The sequence below is a fragment of the Salminus brasiliensis genome, chromosome 12 (assembly GCF_030463535.1).
Source record: "Salminus brasiliensis chromosome 12, fSalBra1.hap2, whole genome shotgun sequence".
Lineage (NCBI taxonomy): Eukaryota > Metazoa > Chordata > Actinopteri > Characiformes > Bryconidae > Salminus > Salminus brasiliensis.
Genome location: NC_132889.1, coordinates 19,148,262 through 19,163,105, shown reverse-complemented (window position 1 = coordinate 19,163,105; position 14,844 = coordinate 19,148,262).

Genomic DNA, 14,844 nt, shown 5'->3' with positions numbered 1-14,844 from the left:
AGAACCTGAAAGACAACAAAGACAGTCAATACAGGTTTTGAAACGGAAAGATCACTTACCTTTTACACAGTTGCAGAACAATAGACAGTTAGCCAGACACAGCTGCAGATGGACAGATTGATGGTGGCTGGATCTACGGTCAGGGAGTGAGTGGCTCTGAAGGTCCTAAACGTGTAAGACAAAAACAAACGTCAATACATGTATAGAAATTGATTGATGACCAAACTCTTACACACTTGCAGTCAGATAGATATCGAGTCACACACACCATTGCAATGGACAGACCCTTGTTTGATGGATCCACCATTTGGAAGGAGAGGGGTGTCCTGAAGTCCTGAAAGCCTGTAAGACAACAAAGAAAGTCAATACATGTATAGAAACTGAATGATCACCTACCTGTTGTCACCTAATGGCAACCTCAGAACCTGAAAGACAACAAAGACAGTCAATACAGGTTTTGAAACGGAAAGATCACTTACCTTTTACACAGTTGCAGAACAATAGACAGTGAGCCAGACACAGCTGCAGATGGACAGATTGATGGTGGCTGGATCTACGGTCAGGGAGTGAGTGGCTCTGAAGGTCCTAAACGTGTAAGACAAAAACAAACGTCAATACATGTATAGAAATTGATTGCTGAACAAACTCTTACACACTTGCAGTCAGATAGATATCGAGTCACACACACCATTGCAATGGACAGACCCTTGTTTGATGGATCCACCATTTGGAAGGAGAGGGGTGTCCTGAAGTCCTGAAAGCCTGTAAGACAACAAAGAAAGTCAATACATGTATAGAAACTGAATGATCACCTACCTGTTAGACAGTAGCAAACAGATAGATAGTGAGCCGTACACAGTGGCAGATGGATGGACCCTTGATGGACAGATGCACAATCAGGGAGGGAAAGGGTAAAGGCATCCTCGGAACCTGTAAGACAACAAAGAAAATCAATACATGTATAAAAACTGAATGATCACCTACCTGTTAGACAGGTGCAGACAGATGGACAGCGAGCCCTACACAGTGGCAGATGGATGGACCCTTGATGGACAGATGCACCATCAGGGAGGGAAGGGGTAAAGGCATCCTCGGAACCTGAAAGACAACAAAGACAATCAATACAAGTTTTGAAACAGAAAGATCACTTACCTGTTGTCACCTAATGGCAACCTCAGAACCTGAAAGACAACAAAGACAGTCAATACAGGTTTTGAAACGGAAAGATCACTTACCTTTTACACAGTTGCAGAACAATAGACAGTTAGCCAGACACAGCTGCAGATGGACAGATTGATGGTGGCTGGATCTACGGTCAGGGAGTGAGTGGCTCTGAAGGTCCTAAACGTGTAAGACAAAAACAAACGTCAATACATGTATAGAAATTGATTGATGACCAAACTCTTACACACTTGCAGTCAGATAGATATCGAGTCACACAAATAGTTGCAATGGACAGACCCTTGTTTGATGAATCCACCATTAGGAAGGAGGGGGGGTCCTGGAATCCTAAAAGCCTGTAAGACAACAAGGAAAGTCAATACATGTATAGAAACTGAATAATTACCTACCTGTTAGACAGTAGCAAACAGATAGACAGTGAGCCGTACATAGTTGCAGATGGATGGACCCTTGATTGACAGATGCACCATCAGGGAGGGAAGGGGTAAAGGCATCCTCGGAACCTGTAAAACAACAAGGAAAGTCAATACATGTATAGAAACTGAATAATTATCTACCTGTTAGACAGGTGCAGACAGATGGACAGCGAGCCCTACACAGTGGCAGATGGATGGATGCTTGATGGACAGATGCACCATCAGGGAGGGAAGAGGTAATGGCAACCTCAGAAACTGAAAGACAACAAAGACAGTCAATACAGGTTTTGAAACGGAAAGATCACTTACCTTTTACACAGTTGCAGAACAATAGACAGTGAGCCAGACACAGCTGCAGATGGACAGATTGATGGTGGCCGGATCTACGGTCAGGGAGTGAGTGTCTCTGAAGGTCCTAAACGTGTAAGACAAAAAAAAACGTCAATACATGTATAGAAATTGATTGATGACCAAACTCTTACACACTTGCAGTCAGATAGTAAGCGAGTCACACACCATTGCAATGGACAGACCCTTGTTTGATGGATCCACCATTTGGAAGGAGAGGGGTGTCCTGAAGTCCTGAAAGCCTGTAAAACAACAAAGAAAGTCAATACATGTATAAAAACTGAATGATCACCTACCTGTTAGACAGGTGCAGACAGATAGATAGTGAGCCGTACACAGTGGCAGATGGATGGACCCTTGATGGACAGATGCACCATCAGGGAGGGAAAGGGTAAAGGCATCCTCGGAACCTGTAAGACAACAAAGAAAATCAATACATGTATAAAAACTGAATGATCACCTACCTGTTAGACAGGTGCAGACAGATAGACAGCGAGCCCTACACAGTGGCAGATGGATGGACCCTTGATGGACAGATGCACCATCAGGGAGGGAAGGGGTAAAGGCATCCTCGGAACCTGAAAGACAACAAAGACAATCAATACAAGTTTTGAAAAAGAAAGATCACTTACCTGTTGTCACCTAATGGCAACCTCAGAACCTGAAAGACAACAAAGACAGTCAATACAGGTTTTGAAACGGAAAGATCACTTACCTTTTACACAGTTGCAGAACAATAGACAGTGAGCCAGACACAGCTGCAGATGGACAGATTGATGGTGGCTGGATCTACGGTCAGGGAGTGAGTGTCTCTGAAGGTCCTAAACGTGTAAGACAAAAATAAAACGTCAATACATGTATAGAAATTGATTGATGACCAAACTCTTACACACTTGCAGTCAGATAGTTAGCGAGTCACACACACCATTGCAATGGACAGACCCTTGTTTGATGGATCCACCATTTGGAAGGAGAGGGGTGTCCTGAAGTCCTGAAAGCCTGTAAGACAACAAAGAAAGTCAATACATGTATAGAAACTGAATGATCACCTACCTGTTGTCCCCTAATGGCAACCTCAGAACCTGAAAGACAACAAAGACAGTCAATACAGGTTTTGAAACGGAAAGATCACTTACCTTTTACACAGTTGCAGAACAATAGACAGTTAGCCAGACACAGCTGCAGATGGACAGATTGATGGTGGCTGGATGTATGGTCATGGAGGGAGAGGCTCTGAAGGTCCTAAACCTGTAAGACAATTAAAAACATCAATACATGTATAGAAATTGATTGATGACCAAACTCTTACACACTTGCAGTCAGATAGTTAGCGAGTCACACACACCATTGCAATGGACAGACCCTTGTTTGATGGATCCACCATTTGGAAGGAGAGGGGTGTCCTGAAGTCCTGAAAGCCTGTAAGAAAACAAAGAAAGTCAATACATGTATAGAAACTGAATGATCACCTACCTGTTAGACAATACCAAACAGATAGATAGTGAGCCGTACACAGTGGCAGATGGATGGACCCTTGATGGACAGATGCACCATCAGGGAGGGAAGGGGTAAAGGCATCCTCGGAACCTGTAAGACAACAAAGAAAATCAATACATGTATAAAAACTGAATGATCACCTACCTGTTAGACAGGTGCAGACAGATGGACAGCGAGCCCTACACAGTGGCAGATGGATGAACCCTTGATGGACAGATGCACCATCAGGGAGGGAAGGGGTAAAGGCATCCTCGGAACCTGAAAGACAACAAAGACAATCAATACAAGATTTGAAACAGAAAGATCACTTACCTGTTGTCACCTAATGGCAACCTCAGAACCTGAAAGACAACAAAGACAGTCAATACAGGTTTTGAAACGGAAAGATCACTTACCTTTTACACAGTTGCAGAACAATAGACAGTGAGCCAGACACAGCTGCAGATGGACAGATTGATGGTGGCTGGATCTACGGTCAGGGAGTGAGTGGCTCTGAAGGTCCTAAACGTGTAAGACAAAAAAAAACGTCAATACATGTATAGAAATTGATTGATGACCAAACTCTTACACACTTGCAGTCAGATAGTAAGCGAGTCACACACACCATTGCAATGGACAGACCCTTGTTTGATGGATCCACCATTTGAAAGGAGAGGGGTGTCCTGAAGTCCTGAAAGCCTGTAACACAACAAAGAAAGTCAATACATGTATAAAAACTGAATGATCACCTACCTGTTAGACAGGTGCAGACAGATAGACAGCGAGCCCTACACAGTGGCAGATGGATGGACCCTTGATGGACAGATGCACCATCAGGGAGGGAAGGGGTAAAGGCATCCTCGGAACCTGAAAGACAACAAAGACAATCAATACAAGTTTTGAAACAGAAAGATCACTTACCTTTTACACAGTTGCAGAACAATAGACAGTGAGCCAGACACAGCTGCAGATGGACAGATTGATGGTGGCCGGATCTACGGTCAGGGAGTGAGTGTCTCTGAAGGTCCTAAACGTGTAAGACAAAAAAAAACGTCAATACATGTATAGAAATTGATTGATGACCAAACTCTTACACACTTGCAGTCAGATAGTAAGCGAGTCACACACCATTGCAATGGACAGACCCTTGTTTGATGGATCCACCATTTGGAAGGAGAGGGGTGTCCTGAAGTCCTGAAAGCCTGTAAAACAACAAAGAAAGTCAATACATGTATAAAAACTGAATGATCACCTACCTGTTAGACAGGTGCAGACAGATAGATAGTGAGCCGTACACAGTGGCAGATGGATGGACCCTTGATGGACAGATGCACCATCAGGGAGGGAAAGGGTAAAGGCATCCTCGGAACCTGTAAGACAACAAAGAAAATCAATACATGTATAAAAACTGAATGATCACCTACCTGTTAGACAGGTGCAGACAGATAGACAGCGAGCCCTACACAGTGGCAGATGGATGGACCCTTGATGGACAGATGCACCATCAGGGAGGGAAGGGGTAAAGGCATCCTCGGAACCTGAAATACAACAAAGACAATCAATACAAGTTTTGAAACAGAAAGATCACTTACCTGTTGTCACCTAATGGCAACCTCAGAACCTGAAAGACAACAAAGACAGTCAATACAGGTTTTGAAACGGAAAGATCACTTACCTTTTACACAGTTGCAGAACAATAGACAGTGAGCCAGACACAGCTGCAGATGGACAGATTGATGGTGGCTGGATCTACGGTCAGGGAGTGAGTGTCTCTGAAGGTCCTAAACGTGTAAGACAAAAATAAAACGTCAATACATGTATAGAAATTGATTGATGACCAAACTCTTACACACTTGCAGTCAGATAGTTAGCGAGTCACACACACCATTGCAATGGACAGACCCTTGTTTGATGGATCCACCATTTGGAAGGAGAGGGGTGTCCTGAAGTCCTGAAAGCCTGTAAGACAACAAAGAAAGTCAATACATGTATAGAAACTGAATGATCACCTACCTGTTGTCCCCTAATGGCAACCTCAGAACCTGAAAGACAACAAAGACAGTCAATACAGGTTTTGAAACGGAAAGATCACTTACCTTTTACACAGTTGCAGAACAATAGACAGTTAGCCAGACACAGCTGCAGATGGACAGATTGATGGTGGCTGGATGTATGGTCATGGAGGGAGAGGCTCTGAAGGTCCTAAACCTGTAAGACAATTAAAAACATCAATACATGTATAGAAATTGATTGATGACCAAACTCTTACACACTTGCAGTCAGATAGTTAGCGAGTCACACACACCATTGCAATGGACAGACCCTTGTTTGATGGATCCACCATTTGGAAGGAGAGGGGTGTCCTGAAGTCCTGAAAGCCTGTAAGAAAACAAAGAAAGTCAATACATGTATAGAAACTGAATGATCACCTACCTGTTAGACAATACCAAACAGATAGATAGTGAGCCGTACACAGTGGCAGATGGATGGACCCTTGATGGACAGATGCACCATCAGGGAGGGAAGGGGTAAAGGCATCCTCGGAACCTGTAAGACAACAAAGAAAATCAATACATGTATAAAAACTGAATGATCACCTACCTGTTAGACAGGTGCAGACAGATGGACAGCGAGCCCTACACAGTGGCAGATGGATGAACCCTTGATGGACAGATGCACCATCAGGGAGGGAAGGGGTAAAGGCATCCTCGGAACCTGAAAGACAACAAAGACAATCAATACAAGATTTGAAACAGAAAGATCACTTACCTGTTGTCACCTAATGGCAACCTCAGAACCTGAAAGACAACAAAGACAGTCAATACAGGTTTTGAAACGGAAAGATCACTTACCTTTTACACAGTTGCAGAACAATAGACAGTGAGCCAGACACAGCTGCAGATGGACAGATTGATGGTGGCTGGATCTACGGTCAGGGAGTGAGTGGCTCTGAAGGTCCTAAACGTGTAAGACAAAAAAAAACGTCAATACATGTATAGAAATTGATTGATGACCAAACTCTTACACACTTGCAGTCAGATAGTAAGCGAGTCACACACACCATTGCAATGGACAGACCCTTGTTTGATGGATCCACCATTTGAAAGGAGAGGGGTGTCCTGAAGTCCTGAAAGCCTGTAACACAACAAAGAAAGTCAATACATGTATAAAAACTGAATGATCACCTACCTGTTAGACAGGTGCAGACAGATAGACAGCGAGCCCTACACAGTGGCAGATGGATGGACCCTTGATGGACAGATGCACCATCAGGGAGGGAAGGGGTAAAGGCATCCTCGGAACCTGAAAGACAACAAAGACAATCAATACAAGTTTTGAAACAGAAAGATCACTTACCTGTTGTCACCTAATGGCAACCTCAGAACCTGAAAGACAACAAAGACAGTCAATACAGGTTTTGAAACGGAAAGATCACATACCTTTTACACAGTTGCAGAACAATAGACAGTTAGCCAGACAGCTGCAGATGGACAGATTGATGGTGGCTGCATCTACGGTCATGGAGGGAGGGGCTCTGAAGGTCCTAAACCTGTAAGACAAATAAAAAAAAGTCAATACATGTATAAAAACAGAATGATCACCTAACTCTTACACACTTGCAGTCAGATAGATATCGAGTCACACACATAGTTGCAATGGACAGACCCTTGTTTGATGAATCCACCATTAGGAAGGAGGGGGGGTCCTGGAATCCTAAAAGCCTGTAAGACAACAAGGAAAGTCAATACATGTATAGAAACTGAATAATTACCTACCTGTTAGACAGTAGCAAAAGCGAGCCCTACACAGTGGCAGATGGATGGACCCTTGATGGACAGATGCACCATCAGGGAGGGAAGGGGTAAAGGCATCCTCGGAACCTGAAAGACAACAAAGACAATCAATACAAGTTTTGAAACAGAAAGATCACTTACCTTTTACACAGTTGCAGAACAATAGACAGTTAGCCAGACACAGCTGCAGATGGACAGATTGATGGTGGCTGGATGTATGGTCATGGAGGGAGAGGCTCTGAAGGTCCTAAACCTGTAAGACAATTAAAAACATCAATACATGTATAGAAATTGATTGATGACCAAACTCTTACACACTTGCAGTCAGATAGTTAGCGAGTCACACACACCATTGCAATGGACAGACCCTTGTTTGATGGATCCACCATTTGGAAGGAGAGGGGTGTCCTGAAGTCCTGAAAGCCTGTAAGACAACAAAGAAAGTCAATACATGTATAGAAACTGAATGATCACCTACCTGTTGTCCCCTAATGGCAACCTCAGAACCTGAAAGACAACAAAGACAGTCAATACAGGTTTTGAAACGGAAAGATCACTTACCTTTTACACAGTTGCAGAACAATAGACAGTTAGCCAGACACAGCTGCAGATGGACAGATTGATGGTGGCTGGATGTATGGTCATGGAGGGAGAGGCTCTGAAGGTCCTAAACCTGTAAGACAATTAAAAACATCAATACATGTATAGAAATTGATTGATGACCAAACTCTTACACACTTGCAGTCAGATAGTTAGCGAGTCACACACACCATTGCAATGGACAGACCCTTGTTTGATGGATCCACCATTTGGAAGGAGAGGGGTGTCCTGAAGTCCTGAAAGCCTGTAAGAAAACAAAGAAAGTCAATACATGTATAGAAACTGAATGATCACCTACCTGTTAGACAATACCAAACAGATAGATAGTGAGCCGTACACAGTGGCAGATGGATGGACCCTTGATGGACAGATGCACCATCAGGGAGGGAAGGGGTAAAGGCATCCTCGGAACCTGTAAGACAACAAAGAAAATCAATACATGTATAAAAACTGAATGATCACCTACCTGTTAGACAGTAGCAAACAGATAGATAGTGAGCCGTACACAGTGGCAGATGGATGGACCCTTGATGGACAGATGCTCCATCAGGGAGGGAAGGGGTAAAGGCATCCTCGGAACCTGTAAGACAACAAAGAAAATCAATACATGTATAGAAACTGAATGATCACCTACATGTTGTCACCTAATGGCAACCTCAGAACCTGAAAGACAACAAAGACAGTCAATACAGGTTTTGAAACGGAAAGATCACTTACCTTTTACACAGTTGCAGAACAATAGACAGTTAGCCAGACAGCTGCAGATGGACAGATTGATGGTGGCTGGATCTACGGTCATGGAGGGAGGGGCTCTGAAGGTCCTAAACGTGTAAGACAAAAACAAACGTCAATACATGTATAGAAATTGATTGATGACCAAACTCTTTCACACTTGCAGTAAGATAGTTAGCGAGTCACAAACACCATTGCAATGGACAGACCCTTGTTTGATGGATCCACCATTTGGAAGGAGAGGGGTGTCCTGAAGTCCTGAAAGCCTGTAAGACAACAAAGAAAGTCAATACATGTATAGAAACTGAATGATCACCTACCTGTTAGACAGGTGAAGACAGATGGGCAGCGAGCCGTACACACTGTCAGATGGATGGACCCTTGATGGACAGATGCACCATTAGGGAGGGAAGGGGTAATGGCATCCTCTAAACCTGTAAGACCTGTAAAACCTGGTAGGTTCTTTTTTTTATATTTTTTTATATAAATTTTACAATTTCCTTTGACTTGTCGCATAAATTCAATATCACTGGAACTTACCTGGAAGTCTTCGGCTGTGTGCTTGGGGTGAATCGTCCTTTGCATCTGCTTGAAGCCACATTACCACATCACAGCCAGCCAGCCAGAACTGCAGGTGGACAGACTGCGAGCTACAGACTTGTAGATGGGTAAAATAGAACGTGTTGCAGATGGACAGAAAAAGAACGACAGAGCTGCAAATTTAAAGACAGACACAGTTGCAGACAGTCAGAGATGCAGAAAGATAGAAAGGCAGCCAGCCACAAAGATGCACATGGATAAACAGCCAGAGCAGCAGACATCCACAGAAATGCAGACGCATAGTCAGAAAGACAGCCATCATTGCACCAAACAGCCAGCCAAACACAGATGCAGAGGAATTCTCATAAAGACGGATCGTCAGTTTCACATGGATAGAAAGCCAGTCAGAGTAGCTGCCAGAGTCCAAACAGAATAAACTGCAGATTTATAGACATCCAGGGTGTGTTGATGGACAGATTTGCAGAGGAACATACACACAGTTCAACATGTATGCAGATGCAGTCAGAAAGACTGCCAGAGTTGCACATGACCAAGCAGACAGCCAGTTGCAGATGAAAAGACAAGCAGAGTTTTAAATGGAGAAACAGAGAGAGATGCAAAAGAACAGGCAGCCAACCAGAGATACACATTGACAGCCAGGCAGCGAGCGCTGCACATGGACATGTATGCATGGACATACAGCCACATACAGTTGCAGATGGCCGGCCAGAATTGCACATGGACTGACAACCAGCACAGCCAGAGTTGCAGATGGACAGTGTGATGCAGTCCTGATAGCTGACCCCTCACCCCTTAGATCCCTAGAGTGGGTCTTCTAGGAGCCGGCAGGATCCAGAGTTAACCTATAAAGGGGAAGAAAAAAAAAAAAAAAAAAAAAAAAAAAAAAAAAAAAAAAAAAAAAAAAAAATAAACAGCTGTGTCCTTCTGGTAAAGCCACACTACCACATCACAGAGACAGAAAGCCAGAGCCGCAGATGGACAGACAGCAAGCTACAGTCTTTTAGACAGGTTAAACAGAACAAGTTGCAGATAGACTACAGAATAAATACAGAGCAGCAGATTTATAGACAGACAGTTGCAGTTGGAGAATCAGACAGTGTCACATTGAGAGCCAGTCAGAGAAGGATGTAGAGGAACATACACACAGCCAAACACAGTTGCAGATGCATAGTCGTGAAAACAGCCAGCCAGCCAGACACACACTGAAAGTTAGCCACTAAATTTCACAAGCATAAGGACATGCAGACAGCCACACATTGGAGACAGCCACAACCAGCCAGAGATGCATATGGAAGACTGTGAAGAGTCGGCTGAACGGCTTGCTCCCTCGTCAGTAGTAGACATGGGGCTAGAGATGACGGTCCTGGCAGCTGTCTTCTTCCACATGATGTTCACTATATTCCATGAGTAAACAAAGGGGTTAGTAAGTTATTAACGCAAAATAATGTAAAGTAACACACAGCAGATAACAAAAGGATTAAACCTGGCTAAGAAACAAGCCAACGCTAATATTAAAGAAAAAGAAATAACTAGGAGTAACAAGCAACATGATAGCTAGCAAACAGCAGGTGGGCAAGTGAAGACCACCTGCATATCACCTGGGATAGATAGACAAGAAAAACACACTAAACTCAGTTAACATGGCTGTGCCTAATATCACCCCCCTGTACTTATTTCACCACTTTCACCGGTGGTATTTCCTCATATTTCCAAGACTAGGAGAAGCGGCATTTGAAGGAACAAATATCATACAAGAGAACTAGCATTACAGTATTACATCTGTACATATTAATAACCAGCTTTCAGGGTCTACTCAGAAAACGTTAGTAAACGAAACGTTAGCGGAATTAATCCAAGCACGTTTTCACTCGATTTTCGGAAGCTTATATTAGAAAAATATTAGAACAATTGTGTACTGCTCACTAGCGCTTGAACAGGGCTTTAATTGTCTGTGGTCACTCCCTTATTTACATGTAGACCCATTAACCCATTCCCAATCACTGCTTTGTAGCTCATCCTCAGCTAAAAGAGAAAGAGTGAGAAGAGAACCATCCACTAAGAGTTATTTGGTTTACTACACCACAAAACCCCCCAAACCCAATCAAAAACCTAACATTCAGACAAACATCCACCAGTTCTTTTAAATGGCACATACCTAAAGTCCATTGGAAGAGTTCAAAACAGTCCGGAGTCAGACAGCAAACAAACAAACAAACGAGAACCCCTCTGAAAAAGAATAGGACAAAACGTATTATGAATCTCACACTCACACACACGTTAAATGACTTACCTGCCAACTATCCAATTTACTAAGCATGAACGACGGACCCAAGGCGGTCTTTTTCCAAAAGGTGTCCAGATGTGTGCGACAGTGCTCCTTCAGGGCCTCGCTGCGTCAGGTGACAGTGGAGAACGATGATGCTGAAGGAGTCACGCTGCCGAAGCACCAACGGAAGTCTAGAGATGTCAAGGAAACGGGCACCTAGAAAACAGGAGACCGTGGCATTACTCTTTGGGCCCAAAATTGAAGTGTTTTACATCCCCAATAATGAGAACACAACAGAGACGACTCTCTCTGGTATTTTGAAGACCATGTTAGAGGCGTCCCGGACTGCCTCTGGCCCCGTCTTCCATCTGTGAAGTTTGTCTCTACAATAGCGACTAGATCTGCCGTTCAAGCAGGACGAGCTCCATGCAGAGTGTCTGGAGATCTTGTTCCTCCGCAGTCGCCATGTTCCTCGAGAGCATAAACACAGAGACAGAAATGCAAACGTCAGTTAGTGAGAAAAAGTACTGTACAGTAACACAGGTAGCAGATAGCACAGGGATTACAAGATAAATAAGACAAAGCTAATATTAAGACTATAAAGTAGGGAAAGTTGCTCGACTCTCTGGGTTCAATTACATCACAAGCTTTCAAAGCAGGACCGCATCAAAACTGCAATTTGAAGTCTCGCTCAAAATACCACCTGATCCTATAGATCCAGTGTGCAAAAGAGGATTGTAGATACACTCTGGTGAGAGCTATCCAACTCCTGTTTTTGGGTTGTTCCAATAGACAAAGTATAAAAGAACCATTAAAAGAACTGGTGGATGTTTGTATGTTCTGTTGTGTTTTCAGAGGGTTTGTGGTGCAGTAAACAAAATAACACTTAGTGGATGATTCTCTCTGCACTCCTTTCTTTTTCATTTCAAGACGACTTACAAAGCTGTAATCGTTACGTGTACAAGACCTGATCCAAGTTGGACAGTCAGTAAACTGTTGCAGTTCATTTGAGTCAGACAAATACAACACTGGACTGCAGTCAAGCATGTAAGAAGGTACTTAAAGGCTTCAACTGATCATGGACTGTGTTACCAGAAGAGTGGAGAGAAACTGAAACTTGAGGAACACAGTGATGCAGATTCAGCATCAAATACAGAAGATAGACAAAGCACAACAGGTTCAGGTTTTAGACCAACTGAAGACAGTTCTCTTACTCTCTGCTCGGTCTGCATGTGAAGGAGAATTAATGGCAGCAACCATTTAGGAAAGCTTGCACCACACACACACACACACACACACACACACACACACACACACACTCCATGAACAGTGATCACCAATATGCACCTGTAAAATATACTGGAAGACAGACAAGAAGCAATTGCACATCCACATTAGACACCACTCCATTCGATCAGCGCTCCATGTGTAAAATAACTGAACACTGACCCACAGCAGATATGCTTGCAGATGTTAGGACAATACCTGCAACTAAGCTCAAGCTGGAGAAAGTTAAGAGCTTTGTGTTTGGGATGTAAACGGGTAAGTGTTGTGCTGTGGAATGCCATGTACAGTGAGAGAGCAAGTGAGACTCCAATCAACCGATGGGTTACACACCAACCATTTTACACACCAACCATTTTACACAGCAATTTACCTACAGAACTCTTCAACAGGAGCTTAAATAGCTGTTTGAAACCTCCTCCATACGACATGCTGACAGAGAGAAAGCCTAACCTAGACTCAAAGTGTTAAAGGAATCTTTGTAGGTACGACAAGAACAGTCCATCATACCTAGTCTACGATCCAGACACAGAGCAAGTCCATAAACACAGACTGGTGAAATTTCTTACAGTGTGTGTTACAGAAAACCAAACCCAGACTGACCAGTCAATAGCAGATGACCACCATGAAGAGAGGCGTGTACCCCCATGCTAACAGCTAACCGTGTTGATCAGACTCCAATAGAGGTTCAAGAGTCTCAAACTGATGTTCAAGATGACTTTTAAACAGAAGGAGAGACAGACATAGCACAAACCATCCAAAGAGAGACAGGAAAGGCAGCTAAATACTGAAGTCCTGGGTCAGATATTAGTGACCAGACACTGACCAATACTGACTACTGTTACAGGGTCTGTAATGTACCACAGAGCTTCAAAGAGGAGTTCAACAAAATCACAGTTTTGAATTGATGCAGATTAACAGCACAGTATGACCTTCAGCTCCACCAGATGGACGCTACAACAGCCTACTTGAATGCTTTAATTAATGGTGAGATGTATATGGAGCAACCAGAGGGATTTGAAGGGAAATCAAATACAGGTGAAAAGGTTTTCTGTAAACTGAATAAGTCACTGTATGCTCTCAAACAGTCTGGAAGAACCTGGAACAACATGTTGCCTGATTATCCAGATGAAAATGGCTTTACACAGAAGCTAGATGACCATTGGGTCTACAACAAACCCCCTGAACACAGGGTTAGATGTTCCTTCATGAAGTACAGTAAGCTAGCTGTGATGCTGTTGGTTATCATGATCACAGGTGTGTATTTATTGTCTCAGGAACAGACTGGCTCCTTTACGAGTGTGTTGCTACAGTCTCTGTACATAAAGGCTCTATATAACATGACACTGAGGTCAGAAGTCCATCATGAACGCTAAAAGCCTCAATTTCCAGAGGGAGCGATTCTATGTCCCCCACCAATGTGAAAATCCCTCCTAGGCCCTTGATTCAGAGCTCTGTATTCACTAGGTTTTGATCAAGTTTCACAGAGACATCGTGAACTAAGGAGCTCATCAGTCAGAACTTCACTGACCGTGACTTCTTTAGGGGCCAGAGATCCTATATTTAACAGCCCAAATTCAATACAGGAGCTGCTTGTACTCGGAAAGCTGAATGAATCTGGATCAATTCTAATAAAGTTGATAAAGAGGATTTTCTGATGTTACGATTATAAATCATGCGGGGACACAGACACAGTCTCCATACTGCAGGGTTTGTCTGAAACACTGAGTGACACTGATATATTACTTTAATACAAGCAGAGAAATCACAGAATTAATGCTGATAAAATGGAGGAAATCCTCTTAAACTAACCTGACTGGTGGGACTGGGAAGGGTCAGTCAGTCCTGGCGTAGCAGCTTCTCGATGTTCCCGGAGAGAACGACGGACCCCAGGCCGCTCGGGTGAACCTCTCTGCGGAAGAGGACCTGCCGCTCCCCAAAGATCTCCTGTCCGGCAGCCAGCAGTGGAGCACGAAGAGCCGGTAAACGCTCTCTTACTCGTCGGTAGGTGAGCAGGGGGCCGAAGACGATGATCCAGGAGTCTGTCTTTTTCCAAACGGAGCCGAAGCCGCCACGCTGCCGCCGAGAGGGAGCCGCCACGCTGCCGCCGAGAGGGAGCCGCCACGCTGCCGCCGAGAGGGAGCCGCCACGCTGCCGCCGAGAGGGAGCCGCCACGCTGCCGACG